Source organism: Macaca nemestrina, chromosome 11 (assembly GCF_043159975.1).
Source record: "Macaca nemestrina isolate mMacNem1 chromosome 11, mMacNem.hap1, whole genome shotgun sequence".
Lineage (NCBI taxonomy): Eukaryota > Metazoa > Chordata > Mammalia > Primates > Cercopithecidae > Macaca > Macaca nemestrina.
In genome coordinates this window covers 81,357,406-81,379,781 of record NC_092135.1, presented here as the reverse complement: position 1 = coordinate 81,379,781, position 22,376 = coordinate 81,357,406, and the positions used below count along the sequence as shown (strand labels likewise).

General features: G+C 37.4%; 1 long non-coding RNA gene across 1 annotated transcript in view; it reads right to left on the bottom strand.

The window, feature by feature from the left end:
• LOC112424354 (uncharacterized) overlaps positions 1–22,376 on the bottom strand; it is a 264,332-nt gene that overhangs the window by 96,136 nt on the left and 145,820 nt on the right. The window lies entirely within an intron of this gene.

Sequence of the window (22,376 nt, the reverse complement as noted above, 5' to 3'; positions counted from 1 at the left end):
TTTTTAAACACTTAAATATAGGCTTTTTTCCAGTAGCCCCCAAGAATCACCACTTTACACCCAATTGTCACTTAGAAGTGAGGGTGCTATAAAATCAAGGCTTTCTCTCTTATCACAACGAACGTAAACAGTATTATACACATAAGAATATTTGTTATTAAAGTAAAAAAGGAAAAAATAAACGCCTCTATTTTGTAACAGCTTCTCTGTAATAGAAGACCTGTGAATGTCCCCACTGGTTAGAAATAATCACACTATAAACATTTATTCAGCCAACAAACATATGAAAAAAAAACTCATCATCACTGGTCATCAGAGAAATAAAAATCAAAACCACAATGAGATACCATCTCACGCCAATTAGAATGACCACCATTAAAAAGTCAGGAAACAACAGATGCTGGACAGGATGTGGAGAAATAGGAACACTTATACACTGTTGGTGGGAGTGTAAATTAGTTCAGCCATTGTGAAAGAGTCCTCAAGGATCTAGAACCAGAATTACCATTTGACCCAGCAATCCCATTACTGGGTATATACCCAAAGGATTATAAATCATTCTTTTTTTTTTTTTTTTTTTTTTTTTTGAGACTGAGTCTGGCTCTGTCGCCCAGGCTGGAGTGCAGTGGCCGGATCTCAGCTCACTGCAAGCTCCGCCTCCCGGGTTTACGCCATTCTCCTGCCTCAGCCTCCCGAGTAGCTGGGACCACAGGCACCCGCCACTTCGCCCGGCTAGTTTTTTGTATTTTTTAGTAGAGACGGGGTTTCACCGTGTTAGCCAGGATGGTCTCGATCTCCTGACCTCGTGATCCGCCCGTCTCGGCCTCCCAAAGTGCTGGGATTACAGGCTTGAGCCACCGCGCCCAGCCTATAAATCATTCTTCTATAAAGACACATGCACACATATCATCACTGTTCACAATAGCAAAGTCTTGGAACCAAACCAAATACCCATCAATGATAGGCTGAATAAAGAAAATATGGCACATATACACCATGGAATACTAAAGCCATAAAAAAGGATGAGTTCATATCCTTTGCAGGGACATGGATGAAGATGGAAACTATCATTCTCAGCAACTAACACAGGAACAGAAAACCAAACACCACATGTTCTTACTCATAAGTAGGAGTTGAACAAAGAGAACACATGGACACAGGGAGGGGAATATCACACACTGGGACTTTTCGGGGTGTGGGGGGGTGGGGAGGGATAGCATTAGGAGAAATACCTAATTTAGATGACAGATTGATGGGTGCAGCAAACCACCATGTTACGTGTATTCCTATGTAACAAACCTGCACATTCTGCACATGTATCCCAGAACTTATAGTATAATAATAATAATTAAAAAAATACAATCCTGGGGTGGCAAAAAGAAAACTATACACTGTAACCTGTAATTTTACAATGCAGCCCAAATGAAAGTTTCCTTTTCAGGAAAAGCTTTTGGGCAAAAGTTTTTGGGCAAAAACTTTTTCATAACAAAGTTTCAGTTATGCAAGATAAGTAATTTCCAGAGATCTGTACAGTAATAGTACTTCTAGTTAACAGTACTGTATTATAAACATTTGCTAAGAAGACAGAACTTAAGTGTTCTTATTATAAAAAATTAATGAACGAATGAGTGAGTGAATGGATAAATAGAGCAGGAGGAAACTTTTGGAGGTGATAGATAGATTTACAGTATTGATTGTGGTGGTTTCACAGGTGTATGCTTATCTCTAAACTCACTGATTATATACATTAAACATGTCCAGCTTTTTGTATGTCAATCATACCTCAATAAAGTGGTTTAAAAAAAAATAAAGCATCTGGTGGCTGTTACTAAAAAATAAATAAATAATCACAGTAGTTTGAAGATTAAGTTAATGTTAATCTTATTTAGAAGATTAACTTATGTTATTTAAAATGTTGAGACTAAATATAAATTCAAAAGCACCCCATCCAAACATACTAGAATACTATATCCATTCATTTTCAAGAGCAGAGCACCATTTTAAATTTCTTATACACTTAGTTAAATATGTAAATAATAATTACTTGTACTTGCTTTTTAACGTAATGTATATGCACTAAAATTTCTCAATTTTATTGAATGAGTCATATTGCAATAGATATGATATACAGATAGCTATAACTTTAATGTTCCTCCTAATAAGTTTATATTTGCTAAAGTTTTTCCCTTAGCCCCGCCAAGAAAAGGAAGTAATTACATGTGATACAGTTTTGTGTCCATGGCTCAAACTATTAAGCACTGAAACTCCTTCTCAATGCCAAATCCAGAATCCTAAACCACAGATCTCACCAGCATATGTCTCTTTTAAAATAAGACTGGGCAGATCAACGACCTTGAATTTCTCACTCCCCTTGACATTTCATCCCAATCACATCTCAGTATCCAATTAAATGCTTTCACTTACCATTAGAAGGACTGATTATTGCCAGCCTTTGCAAGGGTGCTTATAGCCATCTGACAGGCCAGCATCAGTTAATCCTAAGAAGGTCGACTTTAGTTTGTCATTGTCCTAAAGGTTTGATATTCCTTGGATATAAATTCAAGGCAGGAATGCTTAAAATAGTCAGATGGCTTAGCTTAAAGCTGAATGCAGCTGGTATATGGATGTATCAATATGCATAATCACTTCAAATCTGCTCTGTCAGTAGACAGGTAAGCTCTTGCTTCTCTGTGCCAGACACTTGGACAGGCACCAGAACAGCCCTCTTACTCTAAAGCTTCATGGATTCTTTAAACATCAGTGAGCCTTCCTCTCTTCTTAGAGGCTACCATGACACCTACGCTCAGAAAACCATCCCAGGAATGTGTCTCCCTTGGTTAAGACCTTCAGCTAGATGTTTTTAAGCATTGGTGAAAGAATGTGCTGAAATCGTATTGCATCAAACAGTATGAAATTAGAGTATTTAGTGCCAAGGTAGAAGCAATTCTCTTTTATATTCATGAACAGATTTTGTTTTATAGCATTTTGCAGATATGATAACATCTGTCTGCATAACCTTCCCACAAGGGATGCCAGTGGGAGGACAATTATACAGATTTTTTACATTGATAATGGCAAACAAAGCCATCGGAGAGAGCAAAGTTATATTTCTAGTCCCTGGAGAGCCGGTGAAATAACTCAGGTCTTTTGAGTCTTAGGAAAGTCTGCTTTCTGGTAGCTAGTGAGCTGGCTTCACTACTCATTAAAGAGCTTGTTTTAAGGGGATACACTTTTAAAAGCCCATTAAATGCTTTTATATCAATTTGAAGGATTTGAATCAGAAACGAAGGCAGGCTATTAGAAAGTACATGCTGTGTCTATAGCATGGGGAAAGAGATTGTGGTTACCCTGTCAGATCTAAAATTTGTTTAACTTTTAAATTCTCGAGTACTAGAGCTCTCTGCACACTTTGGAATTGACAAATTGAGTCAATTTATTGTACCTGTGATTTCAAATTGGAGTCATGATATTTAAGTCTCCCATGGACAGGGATACAAAAATACCCAATCACTCAGTTTCTTAGCACTATTTTAGGCCTTATACGATATTCAAAATACAATAAGTCATCCACCAAGTTTTTGATACTTAGAACAACATGCTATTCTAATACAAATACATGTGCCAAAGCTAAAACAGAAACACATTATTCCCACCCATCCCATTGTGGTTTCTCAGCTTTTTATGCAACTTAGCATATAACCTCGTATCAAAATTATTTTCCATAATTTATTCATGCTCCTCAGAGAATAGTCAGAGGAAACCACAGGTAGAGACACAGACTGTATCTCTAATTAAAGATTCTCTCCTGACAAAGGACAAGCCCTAGCCAAAATTAAAAGGTTTAAGTAGAATTTATTTTTGACTTTCTCTTCCCAATTAACAACCTTCTTTACCTAAATTGTATGACTTTTTCTCAATGCTTCAAAGCCATATGTAAATAAAGAAAAGAAGTGATGAGCATTTATAGAATGTAAAAGAATCTCAATTCAGTGCCTTATTCCTCCCCACCCAGCTTTTCCTAACACCTACCCTCGCCCTGCACAGGGCTGAGCCAAGACTAGGCTACCCCAGCAAGAGTCCATGCCCCGTCTACCCACACACATCTCCCCATTCCATCCCATCAGCCACCACATCCTGTAGTGCATGCCTGCAAAATATTTCTCAATTTTATCTCTTTTTTGCTAGTTTTATTTCATATCTTTAGCTACTGTTATTTTCATTTCTGGCCTGGAAAACTGCAAAATTTTTCTAACAGAAGCCCTGACTCCAGTCTCATCCTTCAAATCTATGAATTTTCTAAAATAAATTTGTTGGCCAGGCATGATGGCTCGTAGCTATAATCCCAGCACTTTGGGAGGCTGAGATGGAAGGATCACTTGAGGCTAAGAATTTGAGATAATCTGTCCTTGCAACTTAGCAAAACCCTCGTATAAAAATTTTAAAAATAGCTAGGCATGGTGGCACGTACCAGTAGTCCCAGCTACTTGGGACGCTGAAGTGGAAGGAGCCCTTGAGGCTAGGAGTTGGAGGTTGCAGTCAGCTGTGATCACACCACTGTACTGCAGCCTGAGCAACAGAGTGAGGAGACCCTGCCTTTAAAAAAAAGATTTTCACGTTGACTTTGCCTAAAATCCTTTAGTATTTCCCATAACCTTCCAGAAGATAATGCTGAAACTTATTGCTGTGGAATCACAAGGCTTTCACTAACTGACCTGTGGGCCACCTAAGCCTTGTATCTCCATGCCTTCAGTGCCTAAAGTCACTCAATTACTTCCCCTCTTTTCTGTCACTCATGCACACCTCTGTCAATACTCCCTCCCAGTTAACTCTTATCCTCAAAGACAGTTCACTTTTAAAACTCTGGTGAAGACTTCTCTATCACAGATGCAATCTTTATTTACTTTCCCATTATATTAAAATTATTTATTTATAAGTTCCATTCATACAACAAATATTTGTTGAGTTTCTTCTCTGTTCCAGACACCCAGATGTGCCTGAGCTTTGAGCAATAGAATATGAGCAAAACAAACAGACTCTGATCCCATGGGGTTTACAGTTTTGTGGGGCGGACAGACTTTAATCAAAGAATCACAAAAGCATATAATTACACACTGGTGTTATAAAAGAACACTCACTAGAACTACAGAAACCTGAGCAGGAGGGCCTGATCTAGTCTTTAAGGTGAGGGAAGTCCTCTCTGAGGAACTTACATTTGAACAACTGCAAAAAGGAAAAAGGGAAGGAGACAAGAAGAAAAGAAATGAGGGAGAAAGAGAGAAAGCCAATCAAATTCAGGGGCATCCCAAACAGAGAAAAGAACCTGGCTAAAGACCCTGAATCAGAAAAAAGTTTGGGTTAAGCATGTCATTCCTAACCTATGTACTGGAGCTTAGAATGTTTCTTTGCTGAAAAATGTTTCTTTGCTGTTTTCCACAAGTACACTCAGTAAAGTGAAAATGTATATATTCTAGTTTAATATGGGGTTCCTGGAGTAAACTAAGTCATATAGTAAGGATTATGGGCTCACTGTGACATAACCAACATATTCAGAGGCAAGTCCTGTATACCAGACAACTCATGATTTATCAGAACCTTGATGTAAGTGAAATCAGCAACTTTCTCTTGACCAGGAGCTTCCTGCTCCAGCAAGAAATTATTTTCCAATCACTCTTAAGCAAACCCTCTGAATTTTAAGAAATATTCAGATTTTTTTCTTGAATAATACAAATCATGCAACCTTCAACTTTGTTGCATGAATCTGTTCTCATCCAGATATATAGCACAGAATCCAGATCTAGGAGGCTGTTTAAGAATGGATGTGGCCCAGACAGACATCACTAATATCAATTAGTTATCAAACAACCTTCTTTCCCAAAGAGCATAAACTCAGCTTTAAAATCTCTCTCATGGAGCACTCCAATCAAGTACTCTTGATCAGCCCAAACTTGTTTTAATTCAAATGTGTTTTGGCATTCCCAATCTCCTTCTTCTACCTTGAAGTTGAACTATACAGTTATTAATGGAATTTTTATTATAGTGACTTTTTAAATAAAGGTATATTTGTATTTTCCCTAACAAACCCTGATTCCTCATCCATATTATAATGAATTAGAAGTAAACAGTGTCTAGTTTCCATTTGGACTGCTCTGAAGAATCAACATGATTCAAGAGTTCCAGAAGCTTGAAAGTAAGCATTAAACTACACCAATGTCTGTTGATGAGAAAGAGTGTAGATGCAACTCTTCGCTCACAAAGTACAGCAAGAAGGTCTTTTACTCTCTTATCTCTTCTTCTAATGAGCTAGCCCTAAATATAGTACATTTCACAGTACACTGCAAAGGGATTTCTGGCTCCCTGTCAGAACAAGGCAAGATAGGACCAGACTCCTAAAGAAGTCATACGCAACCTGTTAGTACACCAGAGAATGGCCTACCTAACTATACTAGGAAGAGAACATGAGCTTAAAAGCTATGGGGGAAGTCTTCAGCCACAACTTGATCAGGATGCAGTACTAGAATGTTTGAACCAGCAAGACAGAGCATTGTCCACTCCAAAATAACCCTAAAAACAAAATCAGTACTGAATTGCCGGCATGACGATAATACCATTTTATTTTAGCTTTGCCTTGAAAGGACTTTAGAAATGCATCATTTTTCATCTTCCTCTCACTAGCTATGTCTTCCTCTAAATAATTCTCTACACCACAATCAAAATGATTTTTTAAGATCATGAAATGTTCCATGCTCATCTCCGTTTATAATTATTTACCTGCTCCCTTTGCTGTTAATATAAAAGTTAAACTCTTTTCTAAGGCTCATCACACTACACATGATCTGAGCCCTGCTCGCCTCCTCACCTCTTGCTCCTACATCTCTCACTACTCTCTGCTCTCACCATACTGGACCACCTTGAGTTCTTCTCTTACTTCTGGATGTTGCCCATGCCATTTCCTCCATCAAGGAGATGGTGCCACCATCCCTAATTCACCTGGCCATCTCTCTGGCTCCTCTGATAAGATCAGGTGACATATCACCTCTCCTAGGAAGGCTTCTTGGACCACCCTAAATTTAGATTCTGTATCATTGCTACATGCTCCCATAGCATCCGGCCCTTTCTTCATCATAGCACTTACACTGCATTGTATTTGGGGTCGTGTTTAGACTGTGTTCTTTACTACATAAGAAGTCCGTGAGGGTAAGGATATTATCTGTCTTGTCCATCAAGGAATACCCAGCTCCTAGCACAAGGCCATGCCCATAAAATATGACATGAAAATCACCACATTCTCCAAAATTCAGATACCAACCATTCTTCAGTGAACAAATGAATCTGATTTTCGATCTCACATAACTTTAGAAAATACAGCATCTATTTTGGTTTTCTCCCTAAGTGTTTTTATTGGTCTCTGAAGAAACAGCTTATAAGCCTGCTTCAGTCACTTCTATTCCCCTCAGGTTGTCTTCCTCCCCTGATCACCATTACTCATCCTTCATCCTTGGTTGCTTCTTATCTGCTCTGGAAGCTGCTGTTCTCCTGTACCACTTGGCTCTCTCCTGGTGTATTTTCATAGCAAAATACCATAAACTTGATGACTTAAAACAATACCCACAGATTATATCAGTTTCTGTGGGTCAGGATTCCAGATACAGATTAGTTGAGTGCTTTGCTCAGAGTCACTCCAGGCTGCTATCACAGTGTCAGCCCAGGTTAAAAATCTCAGTTGAGTCTTAGCATCTACCTGCAAGCTCCCTGGTTCTTGACTTTATGACTGAGAGCTATGTTTTCTTGCTTGCTGTTGGCCAGAGACCTCTCTCAGCTGGGAGTTATTTTCAGGCCCTTGCTATTTAGCCTCCTCCTCTCACAGCATGGCAACTTACTCCTTTATGGCCAGGAGGAGAGTGCCTGCTGCTGCTTCTTGTCTTTATCTTTTAAAGGCTCATCCAAGATAGGTCAGATTGGCCCATAAAATCTCCCTTTTGGTTAACTTCAACTCAGTGAATTAGGCTACTATATTATATCTGCAGAATCCCTTTTGCCTTATGAAACAACATAATCACAAGAGTGATATCCCATCATATTCACGAAGTTCACCCACATTCAAGGGAAGTGGACTATATTCCTGCCACGAAGCAGGAATCTTGAGAGACATCTTAGAATTCTTCCAAACACACCTGGAAAGAGAAAATTCCTTCAGTTCTGCAAAATACAGATATGAGCTGGTCATGGTATTTAAAATAACACATTAATAAATTATTGAGTATAGCCAAAGGAATGGCAACTTAGAAAACTTAAAACTGAATCTGACCATCAATACCCATAGAATTGAAAGGCCATGGCCTTCTACAAAAGACCACCTTTCAGTGAGGCCAGACTACTCGCCCACCAGGAAGGGCTTTTGAGTATCTCTCCCATCCAGATTCCAGCAATTTTTGCCTTGGCCAAACTGAGGCCCGGGGACAGCAATAAAAACTAAGTTTTCTACTTACCCCTATTTTCTTCCCACATTTAGTGCTTATAATAATCTTCTGAGAATACACTCACGTTTTGAAAAAAGAAAAACTTTTACATTATCATAAAAAGTAGTTTACCTATTGATTGTCTTAAACCTTTTCATTCCAGAACAGAATCTGTTTCCAAGTGTGGAATTCTAGCTTCACTTCTTAGAACAACAGGAAAAATAAACAGCTGACAGTTTATTATTGAGAACTATTATTGACAGTTAATATTGAGAGCAGTCTTGTCTGAAGTGCCTCATCATACCAGACTTCCAGGTCTCGGTAAGCATCCCCTCCCAGGTGCTCCCACAGCATTCTAGATTCCTCCTCAGAATACTTTTCCCAAGAAATGCTAGAACACCTGCTGATTCTCTACATCCTACCTGTAACTTCATAAGGACAAGAACCATATCTGCTTTGCTCTTTAAATAGTATTTTACCATAGAACCATAGGGCAGTCCCAGTCTAAGTACACATTAGAATCTCCTGGGAAATTTTGTTCCTTCATTTGTTTGTTTCCATATTTGTTTGCTTTTAGTACCAATGTGTGACCCTCATCTCAACTGGATTAGAATCTCCGAGAGTGGATCTTGGAAAACAATTTTTGTTATTTTATTTCACATGCTCAAAAGACTACACATCAGCAGGAGTGACCCCACTTCAGTCTGCAGGTCAGCCGATTGGTTTCAGTGGTCCTGATCCATGTCTCCTCTTGGAACCCAGGCTGGTAAAGTAGTTATCTAGAGAACCTCAAAGCAGAGGTTAAAAAAAACTTCTAGAATTTTCTCTTTGAGACAAAATGGAGTAACAGAGATTATATTTATCCTTCTGCCTGAAACAACCCCCAAAATGGACAAAGTATAGTAAACAACGGTTTTCAAGAACACTGGACATCAGGAAATGAAGGATGGTGATCCCTGATAGAACACAAACAAGCTGAGCTCTACAATTGCCTCATTTAGCTGCTGCAGTGTAGGAAGGGGGAACCCAGGCAAGAACCCATTTGATTCCCTGACTTGAGGAAATGGAGCATCATCTACAATGAGCCTACTAGAATAAATAAATGAGTCTAGCAAAGTTGCATGATATAAGATGCAAAAATCAGTTGTATATCTATATAGTAGCAACAAACAACCAAAAATGGAAACAGAATATCATACCAACTGTAATTGCCTAAAAAAGGAAATACAAATAAATCTGCCAAAGGTGTGCAACACCAGTATACTAAAAACTAAAAAAAGGGCCAAAAAATTGAGAAATATACCAATATCAGAAGAGCCAATATTTTTAAGATGGTAATTTTCTCCATTTTCTCCACACTGATTCATGAGTTCAAGGGTATTTACAAATAAAATCACAGCAGACTCTTAAATTAAATTTTTTAACTGACTCTAAAATTCATATGGAAAGCAAAGGACCTAAAATAGTTAAAACTACTCAGCAAAGAGAACAATAATTTGGAGAATTTATAATACCTAATTTTAAAACTTACTTTAAAACCACAATAATCATGACAGCGTGGTTTTAGCACAAATAACAGCGTAGTTTTAGCACAAATAACAGACAAGCACAAATTACAGACAAGCAGTCCATAAATAGAGCCTCATATACATGAGCAACTGATTATCAACAAAGATGTAAAGTAATTCAGTGGAAAAAGTATAATATTTTCAACACATGACACAAGAAATATTGGATATTCAGATAAAGACATTGAACTTTGATTTATACTTTATATCATTTACAAAAATTACATCAAGTTCATCGCAAACCTAAATGTAAAACCAAAAACAATAAAACATATAGAAGGAAACATAGAAGAAAACTTCTTTTTTTTTTTTTTAAGTCTCATTCTTTCACCAGGCTGGAGTACAGTGATGCAATCTCAGCTCACTGCAACATTCACCTACTGGGTTCAAGCAGTTCCCCTGCCTCAGCCTGCTAAGTACCTGGGACTACAGGTGCACACCACCATGCCCAGCTAATTTTTTGTATTTTAGTACAGACAGGATTTCACCATGTTGGCCAGAATGGTCATGATCTCCTGATGTCATGATCCACCTGCCCCAACCTCCCAAAAAGTTTCTTCATTACAATAAGAAAAATACAATTCATAAAACAACAAATTGATAAATTGGACTTCATTAAAATTAGTCATTTTTCTTCTTTGAAATAACATTGCTTAAAAATGAAAAGGGAGACTACATACTGGCAGAAGATAATTTCAAATCATACATCTAACAAAGCACTTGATCCAGAGTGCATCAAGAACTTCCAAAACTCAATTAGAAGAAAAAAAAAATCAATAAATCATAGGAAAAAGATTTGATAGACATTTTACCAAAGGAAAATTACACATGACAAATAAACCCATGAAAAGATGTTCAACATCATTTGTCATTTGAGAAATAAAACTTACTCGTTGAGACACCATTAAATCTTAATTGAATGGTTAAAATTTTAAAATACTGACAATACCAAGTGTTGACAAGAAGGTGGAGGAAATGGATCCTCCATACAATAATGGTGGAAGCGTATAATGTTGCAACTACTTTGGAAAACAATTTGACAGTTTCTTTAAAAATTAAACAGACATCTACCATAAGATTCAGTTACTCCTCTCCTAGGAATTCATCCAAAAGAAAACATCTGTTCGTACAAAAGCTGTTACACACATGTTCATATCAGCTTTCTTTGTAAGAACCAAAAACTGAGAACAACCCAAATGTCCATCAATAAGTTAATGGATAAACAAGCTGTGCTATATCCATACAGAATAGAATACAAAGGAATAAACTTTTGATATACTCTACAATATGGATGGACTCCAAAATAATTATGTTGAACAAAAGAAACAAGAAAAAAGAGAATGCATACTCTATCATTCCATTGATATAAAATTCAAAAAATGTGAACTAATCTACAGTGAAAGAAAACAGATCAGTTTTTGCCTTGGTATGGAGGAAATCAGTCAAGAATAAGAGGAGAAAGGTTTTTAGGGAGGCACTAGGAAACTTTTGAGGCTGTTGAGTATGTTCATTATCTTGATTGTGTACAATTTTTTGATTGTCAGTTTTATCTCAAAATAGCTATTTTGTTGGAAGGAAGGAAGGAGAAACAAAAGAAAATAGAGAAAATCCACTGCTGCCCTCTCAATATAAAAACTAATTAATTAATAACAGCTAACCTAGAAACCTATAATCCGTAAAAAAAATGGTTATCAAAAATTTAGAAGAAATAAAATTATTGTCAGACGAAAGCTGACTTTATCATCAACAGAGCAGGACAAATAGGAACTCAATATCAAAAGGAAAATTCACTCAGAAAGAACCTCAGAGACATGCAAAGAAATAAAGATCAATAAAAATTACAAATATATAGGTAAATCCAAATGAATATTAAATGTAAAACAAAATAAGGTCTCATTGAATTTAAAATGTGTATAGAAGACAGACAAAAAATGACAAGTGAGTCAGCAAAAACTAAATTGAATAAGAGTTCTTTGCATTGTCTAGGAAGAATTTAAAAAAAGACTGATTGGTATTTTACTTTGGAAAATCAGTAATACATATTCAATAGTGGTTGCCTTAGTGGGCAGAGAGGAGACACAATAGAACTTCTGAAGTAGTGGCAATATTCATCTCTTGACCTGGATGATAGTTATGGATATTTGCTTTTTTGCTTTGAAATAAATCATTGAGCTTTGTAATGAATCATATTTGCTTTGTAATGAATTATATTTGTTTTAGGTATTTTTTACATATGCATTTTATATGTTATATTTTATACTTAAATGTTTAAAAACTATGAGGAAAAAAAAAACTCCAAGGAGTAAGTCCAACTCCCAAACATTTTTCAAGCCTCTGCCCACATCCCATTGCCCAAAGTATATCATATGTGAGAACACAAGGTTCATCTTCGTTGCCCTTCTGCCTTCTGCCATGTGAGGACTAGCAAGAAGGTCCTTAGCAGACACCAGATGCCAGCAGCTTGATCATGGACTTTCTAGCCAACAAAACTGTGAGAAATAAATTTCTGCTCTTTATAAATTATGTAGTCTGTGGTATTCTGTCCATCTGCAGCACAAATAGCCCCTACTATGAGCAAAATACATTCATCCTAAGACACTCAAAAATTCACCCCAACACAACATCAAACTACAGTCCTGATCTACATCAGGTCCAAATGTGACCACTCTTGATCTGTAGATCTAGGAAGTAAAAAGACAAGTTCTACTATGGTGTCAAAGGGGACAAGGTCGCTGTAGTAAACACTGCCACTCAAAAAAGGTGAAGAATGACAGGCACACTTCAATCACTGGTCTCTGGAAATTTTGAAATTACATTGGGCAGTTATTGTCAGGCCTTCTTTAAAGGAAAGAAATTTCCTTTGATAAGACTCTGGTTCTACTCCATGTAAATGGGTCAGTGCCTTTCCGGGAAAGGTGCATTTTTTTTTTTTTTCTCATGGTAGCCATCAGAATCTCCCACAAGGCAAACTTAGTCATGCAAGACATTTGTTTTCTGCTACTATGCCATTTGTCAAAGCAAGTCGCATGGCCAAGTCAAAAAGAAGAGTACATTACTGTACATCCACCTTGAAGCCTTAACAAGCATATGGTTCCATAATACTACAACAAAAGAGTGAAATTACATCCCAAATCAGGGTCACCTGAATATAAACATAAATATTTTCTTTTATAACAATGAATATTAAACTTTAACAAATACTTGAAGTCAATATTTTTATAATCATTACTAATAAATTTTATTCAGAAAGAATGTCTAATAGTTAAAAAGGAGCACTTACTGTCAAGAAATAATATACCTACACTGAAACCAATTGATGTGAAAATGGATTTTAGTTGATTCAATGCTCATTATGAGCTGACATTGTAATGAGCCTTCCAAAAACCTAATGGAGTTAGGCCACATTTTAAAAGTAGACTACCCAACTCAGGGGATACCATCACTATTCTTTTGACTGTTCAAACCACATTTTATAAAATATGTTCCATTCTGAGAGCCACATTTTAAGAGAAACACTGATGAAATGAAATGCATCTATAGTGAGGTGCCCAAGAGAAGGAAGTATCTTGGAATAATGCCATATAACAAACATTTAAAGAAATTTGGAAAGTTCACTTACAAAAGAAAAAGAAAAAATATCTTGAAATGTTTCCAGGCTGTCATTTGGAAGAGGAAATAGACTTATTCATTGTTGTTATAGATCAAGGGTTGGCCAACTTTTTCTGTAATAGACCAGCTAGAAAGTAAATATTTAGGCCTTGCAGGCTGTGTAGTCTCTGTGCAACCATGCACTTTACCATTGTAACAGGAACGCAGTCACAGACAGACTAATGTGCATAAATGTGTTCAATACCTTATTTTTAGACACTGAAATTTGCATGTTACAACTGTAGTTTCTCCATTTTTTTCAACAGTTTAAAATTTTTAAAAACATTTTTAGGTCATAGACTATACAAAAAGGCCAACTTTTTCCCACATGCCAAGTATGCAAACCTCTGCTATAGATGACAGCATAAGACATTGGGTCCCAGTTGCAAGAAAGCAAGTATCAGGAAGAAAAAAAAAATCATCATTGAAAGAAAAAAAAAAAAACAGAAAATGAGTTGCTGGGCAGGTGCTATTGACACCCTGCCCCCACATCTTTTTGGCTTGCCACTGAGTTCAGTGGACAGTTCCTCTGTAAACTGATAACTGTCCATGTTAAATACTCTCTACTGAGTTACTCTGCCTCAAAACTTTCTCCAGAAACACAGGAGTTAGCAAAGCCCATCTGCAGGGGAGCCTGGGAATGCTGAGGATCAAATTCTACCTGATTAGTGTCCGTCAATGAGGGTGAGGAGAGGAGGAATAAATACGTCGGCTTTCCCACCTTGGTGGAAAAATTCTAAGGTGGGTTCTGCACTGTTTATCAGGGAATCCCTGTTGTAACTAAGCACCAGTTGCCTACAGTGATAACACTCTCTAATGAAAACTATACTGGCTCTTCCCGCTTTTATGCCTCACTTTCTTCACTCTCTCACTTGGACTTCTAAGGACCACTATTCCTTAAGGCCTTATCTCAGATTCTGCTTTCTGCAAACTCAAATTTAAACAGAGGTGTCAGTTTGTGGTAATAAACATACCTTTAGGGACAAGATGATCACTTGCTATCAAAGTCATGGAAGGGCTTTTCAAGTTAGACCAGTGGTTCTCAATTGATTTTGCCCCTATGTGGCATTTGGTCTGAAAATATTTTTATTGTCACAACTGCCCCTACCTCTACCTGGCACCCAGTGAGTAGAGGAAAGGGATGCTGCTAAACATCCCACAATACATGGAACAGTCCAACATGACAAAGAATTATCCAGTCCAATGTCTTTAGTTAACGCTGAGTTTGAAAAACCCTTGAGTTTGGCTGGAGATTCATCCAAATGGCTTTTAAAGTCCTGTAACTACTATAAAAGTCTACGATTTTTAAGAAATCACACTCAGGTTCTTAGCCCAAATGAGCTTCAAGAGATTCACAATACCTTGGAAATTAGGTGCAGAATTTTTTGCCTGTGTCTATTTTTGCATTTTTGTGGAGAAAGTGTCCACAGTATTCATAAATTTCTCTAAGGGGTCTGTAACCCATAAAGGTTAAGAACCAAACTCTGTAATAAATAATTCTTAATAATTTTACCTTAGGTCTAAATCTTTAGTCACTTTTTTTTCTCTTCCATAGTAATAAGGAATGCAAGAATTGACTTTTCAGTTTTGATAGCCCTTCTTCCTAAGGCTGTGTAATTCTGATAGGTTCAAGAAGCAGGCAAAGAAACTGAATTTAGTTAATTATGCTACATTAGGAGGACATGAACTTCCTGGAAATCAATCTGGCACTTTTCTCAAGTACTAAGAAAACTATTTTTTTTAATTCTTGATTAATGTAGCTCAGCAAATATTACTACATACTGAGGAAGGAACCGAGCAAATGAAAATTGCATAGAAAGAACTGTTTTATATCCTCTCATTCCAAATATTTTTGGACACAAAGCCACTGCCAACAAGGTGCCTAAGATAAAGAATTAGTATAGACCTTCCCTTCTGTAGATTTCTTAAAATGGGGCCATATAAATCAAACAGGATTACTTTATCTGCAGCTAAGAATTCTATAGAGACTTATTGAACCTATAAGAGATGGCAGAACCTGGCCAAGTTCTGCCTTTTAGGTAATAAATTCTACTACCGTTCTAACTCTGCTTTCAGAGTTTTCTCTAGTTTTATTTTAGGGCAAGATATGTGGATTTCTCTGCAATATTAGAGTTTTGTTTTGCAAGAATCCAAAGTTTGCTGCCTTAGATTAATTATGACTGCTCTTGCATTCTGGCATTGTGTATGTACAAAAGAATGAGCAAAGTAAGAACAACTAAACTTGTATAACATAAATTCAATGAAAAATGTAAATCAGACATAAAACTACTCAGAAGTAACATGATATGTAATTTTCTAATGATAGATATCATTTATGAAAACTTTCTAATGATAGACATCATTTATGAAAACTTACTATATGCAGGTATGACAGATTCGGAGAGATAGAATAGGACATAGATCAATATGTAGGTAAATTTAAAACTTATAATAATTATCTGAGCTAGGAACCCACGTCTCTCCGACTTCAAGACTCATTCTTATCCCCACAATACAATACCACTGTACATTATATGAGTCCAATTACAAAAAGTTAGGGAGATTTAAATCTCTGCACTTGGAATATATGAGCTACCAAAGAAAATTGAGGAAAGTAGCTAGAGTTAATAACCTGATCTGAAAAAGTTTTAACCTTCAGAGAAATTTAGAGCATCACAGGCCTCTGTGCTTCGCAAATGAGCTGAGGGTCTGAGGTGTTCATCACCAAAAGAGGCCAGAGCTTTGTGGGAGGCATAAATAAGTATTCAGATTTTGAAAGAGGGAGTAGAAGTTGGCTTCTGTCAAAAGTAGGAGTCTGGGTCTTTTAGAAATCTCAGAGCAAGAAGTCATCTACCACTCAATGACTAAGAAGGCTGAGCTGAGAATCAGGCCTAGAAGAAGTAGAAATCCTAACTTACACCTGGTTTTGACAATTCACTCTAAAGTCAATTTAGATGAACAGAATAATTCAGAAAGATAAGGTTGATAAGATAATAGTAAGGTTAAGACTTCGGAAACTTGGAAACACACAGAATGAAGATAGTAACTGAGTGTCAGCCTGTACTCCACAGGGAATACTTCCGGTGAAGAAGAGGAACAGCAACAGATAGGAGAATGCTTCTGTATCTGTATTGGACATTTTCCGCTTTAAACCACAGAATCTGAACTCAGCCTCTTCGAGGGTCAAAAATCCTAGCCATATAACTGAACGCTTCGGGAATAAATCTAGCTTCAATTATAGCTAGATCAAGAGGATCAGAGATGACCAGAGAACTTTCTCCCCATCTCAGTTCTACTTTTCTAGACTGTCTCTACAATGGCAAGGCGGTCACCAGAAGCTGCGGACTTTCAAGGTCCTAAAAAATTATAATCTGAAAGAAAAAGAAAGCTTCTTTTCCTGATTGCTCCGACAAAAGTCAGCATCTGTCTGACCTGGCTTAGATCATGTGACAATCCCTGGACCAATCACTGTCACCTGATAGACTAGGCTGGCTCTGCCTCTGTCACATGTCCTCCCCTGGCTGTGCTTTGGGAAGAATGGGGGTCAAAATGAAGCCCATCCAACCACAAGGACAGATGTGGGAGGGGTAATCTCCTATAAGAAGGGATACTGAGCAGAAAAAAATAAAAATAGAAATATTACGTCAAAGGCTACGATAGGGCTTGCTTTGAAAGTACGGATTAAAACTCACTGCAGCCTAGAGCTAGAGGTATACCCATGGGTGGCAGGGGGTAGAAAGTCATACTTCAAGCATTTAGGCATTGTTGAATATCTACTACAGTATTTCGTTGACTGTAAGATGTACATTTTTCACATTTTAACAACTGAGATATCAGAATGTTTCTCACAATGAATGACATTCTACAATTGCTGTCAGCCAGGGGGCAGCTGTGATATAGTTTTTATAATCTGCCAAGAACTTGGTCATAGTTCTTCATATTTTTATCCTTTTAATTAAGTTATGTACATTGTTAATATTTGTAGAGTTTGTTTTTAAAAATACCATCTAAAAGATTAAACTATGATGCATCATTGAAAAAAGTGTTATTATATACACAGAAAAGGAATTTGTGAGATGGGGCATACATTTAATATTAATGAAGCACATATGCATGGTTTGGAGAATAATGGCTGTTTTATATTTTCTTGCAAAGTAACACAAAGTGCTTTCTGATACTTTAGAAAGGATGACACCCACAAGTAGATGAAGCCATATTACATTTTTTACTGATATATGTAAAAAGCATTGCCTTTCACAAGCCAAGAAATGCCCCTAAAGTAACATTAAATGATAAATATTTCTGTCTAAATAGTCCAAAATAACTCTTTAATATCAAATGCCAATACGTTTATTAAAGTAGTGATATATTTATTAAAATACTTTTACATTTATTACATTTGCAAAGTAATAATAAATCATTCATAGAAGTGGTAACATTTGTTAGTAGTACATAAAATAATATTATATCTTAAAATCAACAAGAAAATATATGACAGCCACTGTGGTAGATAGCAAAAGTGCAAAAGGAAATAATTCATAGTTCCTGTATTTGAGGTATGCAGTGTCTAATGGGGTATAATAGAAGAAGGTTACAAGGACAACCTTCACCATGCCAGAGACTTTACCTTGCGTATTGCACATCCCTCTGTACTCTGGCCCAATCTCCATTTCAAAAGTATTGTAGGGAAAACATTTATAAGAACATTTGCAAGTTATAAATTAATAGATTTATTAATTATAAAGTATTTAGCTGCCTTGAAAACTCCAATATTCCAGATGCTTAAGCCGAAACTCCTAGAATTGTTCTTGACTCCACTTTGTCTCTTAGAGCAGAGATGGATGTCACCTCACATCCAATCCAGCAGAAAATCTTTAGCTTCAAAACATATCTACAGAATCTGAGTGCTTACTACCACCTAATCCAAGCTGCACCATCTCTTGCCTGGAGCACTGCAGGAGACTCCTGGCAGGTCTTCCTGCTCTGCTCTTACTCACACATGTCCCACCCATTGGTGATCCTTTTAAGCTAGGGGTGCCCAATCTTTTGGCGTCCCTGAGCCACACTGGAAGAAAAAGAATTGTGTTGGGCCACACATAAAATACACCAACACTAATGATAGCTGATGAGCTAGAAAAAAAAAAAAAAAAATCACAAAAAATCTCATCGTATTTTAAGAAAGTTTACAAATTTGTGTTGGGCTGCATTCAAAGCTGTTGCAGGTTGGACAAGCTTGCTTCAAGCATAATGTAGATCTTGACACTCTCGTGACACAAGTCCTGAAATGACCTTCTATTTTACAGAGAATAACAAAGTCCCTGCAAAGGTCTCCAAGACTCACTGATCTCCAGTATGACTACTGTCCGTTTCAGTGACTTCACCCCAGTCTCCTGGCCTCTGTACTATTCTGTACTATCCACCAGGCATGCTCTTGCTCCAAGCCTTTGCTCTTGCTTTTCCCTCTTGTTTCCCCTGTCCTTCCTTGAGATAACTCCTGGCCAATCCTCTCGCCTCCTTTCAATCAGAGTTCATCTCACGTTGTCACTGAGGCCTCTCCTAATCACTCCACTCACTACTACAGTTGTCTCCTTTCCTCTCCACTCCCAGTCCTCCTTACCCTGATCTAATTTTTCTCTTAAGCTCCATGAGGGCTATCTTTTCTGTTCACTGCTGCATACCAGCACCTAGAACACCTATATAAATGAAAGCTCCATAAACATTTACTGAGTGAAAAAAATGGATGATTTTACTAATCAAATCTGCATATGAATATAAATTTATGTCTGTAAAACCACTTAGAATGGGCAGAGAGGAGAAAAGCTAAAAACACTCTGAAGTTGAAGAGTAAATTATATTCTGAGAGAGTACCCAGAGGAAAATGGTCTATAGAGCCTGTAGAACTAAAAGTCCAGAAAAGGCAAGTGAGAGGGAAGACTGGAAAAACAGGATCTCTACCTCAGGTGAAGGGCAGGTCTGCTGGGAGGGATGGTTCAGGCTTCTTGCATTAATGCCTCCATGCTACACCCAATTGAATGCATAAAAACTTCAAACAAACTCCTCTGAAAATGGGCATCCCCAGAGACAGCTTTCATTCCCCCACTCTCATCTTCTCTATGGACTATAAAGAATGTCCCTGCAGAACACTCACCTTCTAATATTGAACCCAGAGTGTGTACCCAGTATGGACGCCTCTCACTCTTGTCAAAATAAAGCCTACATTTTTCTTGTGGACACAAAGCCAGCACAAGCAAGCCAGCAGCAACCAAACCCTATACTTATACACTCTCCTTTCTCCCCTCCTGACTCCTTTATGTTCTATATGCCACCAAAGGTGTGAAAGGAGAAGAGACAGTAATAAAGCTACTCAGGGACTCATTAAACTAATTTTTATTTTATTATTATTATATTATTATTATTATTATTATTTTAGACAGAGTCTCCATCTGTTGCCCAGGCTGGAGTACAGTGGCATAATCCCGGCTCACTGCAAGCTCCGCTTCCCAGGTTCACGCCATTCTCCTGCCTTAGCCTCTGGAGTAGCTGGGACTACAGGTGCCTGCTACCACGCCCAGCTAATTTTTTACATTTTTGGTAGAGATGGGGTTTCACCATGTTAGCCAGGATGGTCTCAATCTCCTGACCTCGTGATCTGCCCGCCTCGGCCTCCCAAAGTGCTGGGATTACAGGCATGAGCCACTGCACTCAGCCTAATTTTTACTTTCAATTCTATCCTTCCCTCTCTTAAAAGTAAAACTCCTCTACAGAAATAAAAGTTTTAAAACAATATTCAAAAGCCAATAAAAGCAAATGTCATGTGAAGCTGAATTTGTGAACGTTCAAACCGCTTCACCTCCAGATTCTCAAATTCTCTTTCTGACCCAGTCACTTAATCCCCCATTTTTCTTTCTTCTTGCTTAAATTGGGCAGGCCCACTACAAGACAGCACAACCCACCACTTAAAATCTTACCCCATTCATCTACCTGCGGAAATCCCACCCATCCTTCAATTCCTGCCTCCAATTCTAAATCCCTTGGGAAGACTGCAGAACTTGGCTTGTTCCCTTTCTTCTTTCCTTTTCAAGTGCATTGTATGCACTTGACATAATTCCCATAACAGACTTGAGTACCTTCCTTATTCCTATATCCCTTAAGTATGCTGTGCATAATAGCCTTGAACTGAAGTGCTGTAGAGGCCACAACCATAAAGAAAGCGCACTTGGAAATGCATGAAAAAAACAATTCCAAGAAGACAAAAAGGATCTGAAGATTTTATAATGCCTTCACTTACATTGCACTGATACTCTTTCCTATTTAGAACTGAACAGATTTTTCATTAAAAATGAATTTTCATTATTATTATTTTGCTGTATGAAATTAGCTCTTAGAGGCAAACGGTCACATTTTTAAACCCAGAAGTAGTCAATGTATTTTTTTTTCCCCAGAAACTTAGAAATGTGAGTAGACTCTCCCTCTGTGCCGATTGCCATAGGAGAAGGAATGCAGGGGGATAGCTGCCAACACCCAAGACTCAGCTCTAGCAGGAATGAGCACATCTCAATACAAGGGGGAGGAGATACTTTGGGAGTAAAAGAGCTAAGTTAGTAGGTAAGCCTATAACTTATGGTCCAAACCAGGTCACTTTTGAGAATACAAGGGACACTATTAACAATTCTATCAAGCAACAGTAATAGTTATTAACTGTAACTGACACAAGCAAACTGGGACCTATGGCAATCTGACAAAAAGCCAACGAACCTGAGGCCTCAGGGTACAGCAGAAGAAAGACCATTATAGTTCTAAAGCAGTTCTAGGTAGCTTAGAATAAATTCCATGATATAGCTGCTTATTGAAAGAGCCATGGAGCATTCTACAATCACAAGAAGGCTAAGCAGAAGAAATAAAAAGGAAAAGAAAATCTTGAAAGTGTTCTTCTCTGCCATCTCGGCAGAAGTAACAACTAAGGAAGGAAGGAGTACGGCCCCATTATCTACCACAACCAAATCAAGGAAAGAATCGTAGAGATACAAAATGATTTCCACATAACCCAAACTGATGCTGGGAAGGGCCTTAGAGACAATCTAATCCAGCTTCCAAACACGTATATGAGGTAACAGAGCTGAGTAAAATTAAATCAAACTTTTATGTTCTTAGAAGAGGGTAATTTATGGTTTAATTCATTCATTCTTTCATTTGATAAAAATTTATTGAGTACTCCCAATGTATCAGACAGTAGGATAAGCACTGGGAGGTAAAAAGATAAATAATACAATCTTGCCTTTGAGGATCTGTATATTTATAGTTTAAATGTACTAACAATATATTTCAAAACTGAATATTGAGTATACCATGGGACTATTGTGTTGGTACCACTTGAGAATTCTAGCCAAATGGCAAAAGGAAATGGATTCCTAATAGAGAGAATGTTGGTAAACACTAACACTAAATGATAACTTTGCTGAGAATTCTTGCAGTTGAAAAAATGTTCATTAATCAATCCCTTTTCTCTCTGTCTTCTTTTCCTATTCCTTCTCACCTCAGTTTTATTGTGCATCAGCGTATTCAAAGCAATGGGAATCAAACTGTAGCTACAATTTTCTTGTGTATATGTACTATAAATATTGAAGTTCAAAATATACTTTTCTAGATTTCCTAGAATCCTGAAGAATACAAATCTAACTTAATTACACCCAGATCTTTCTCTTCT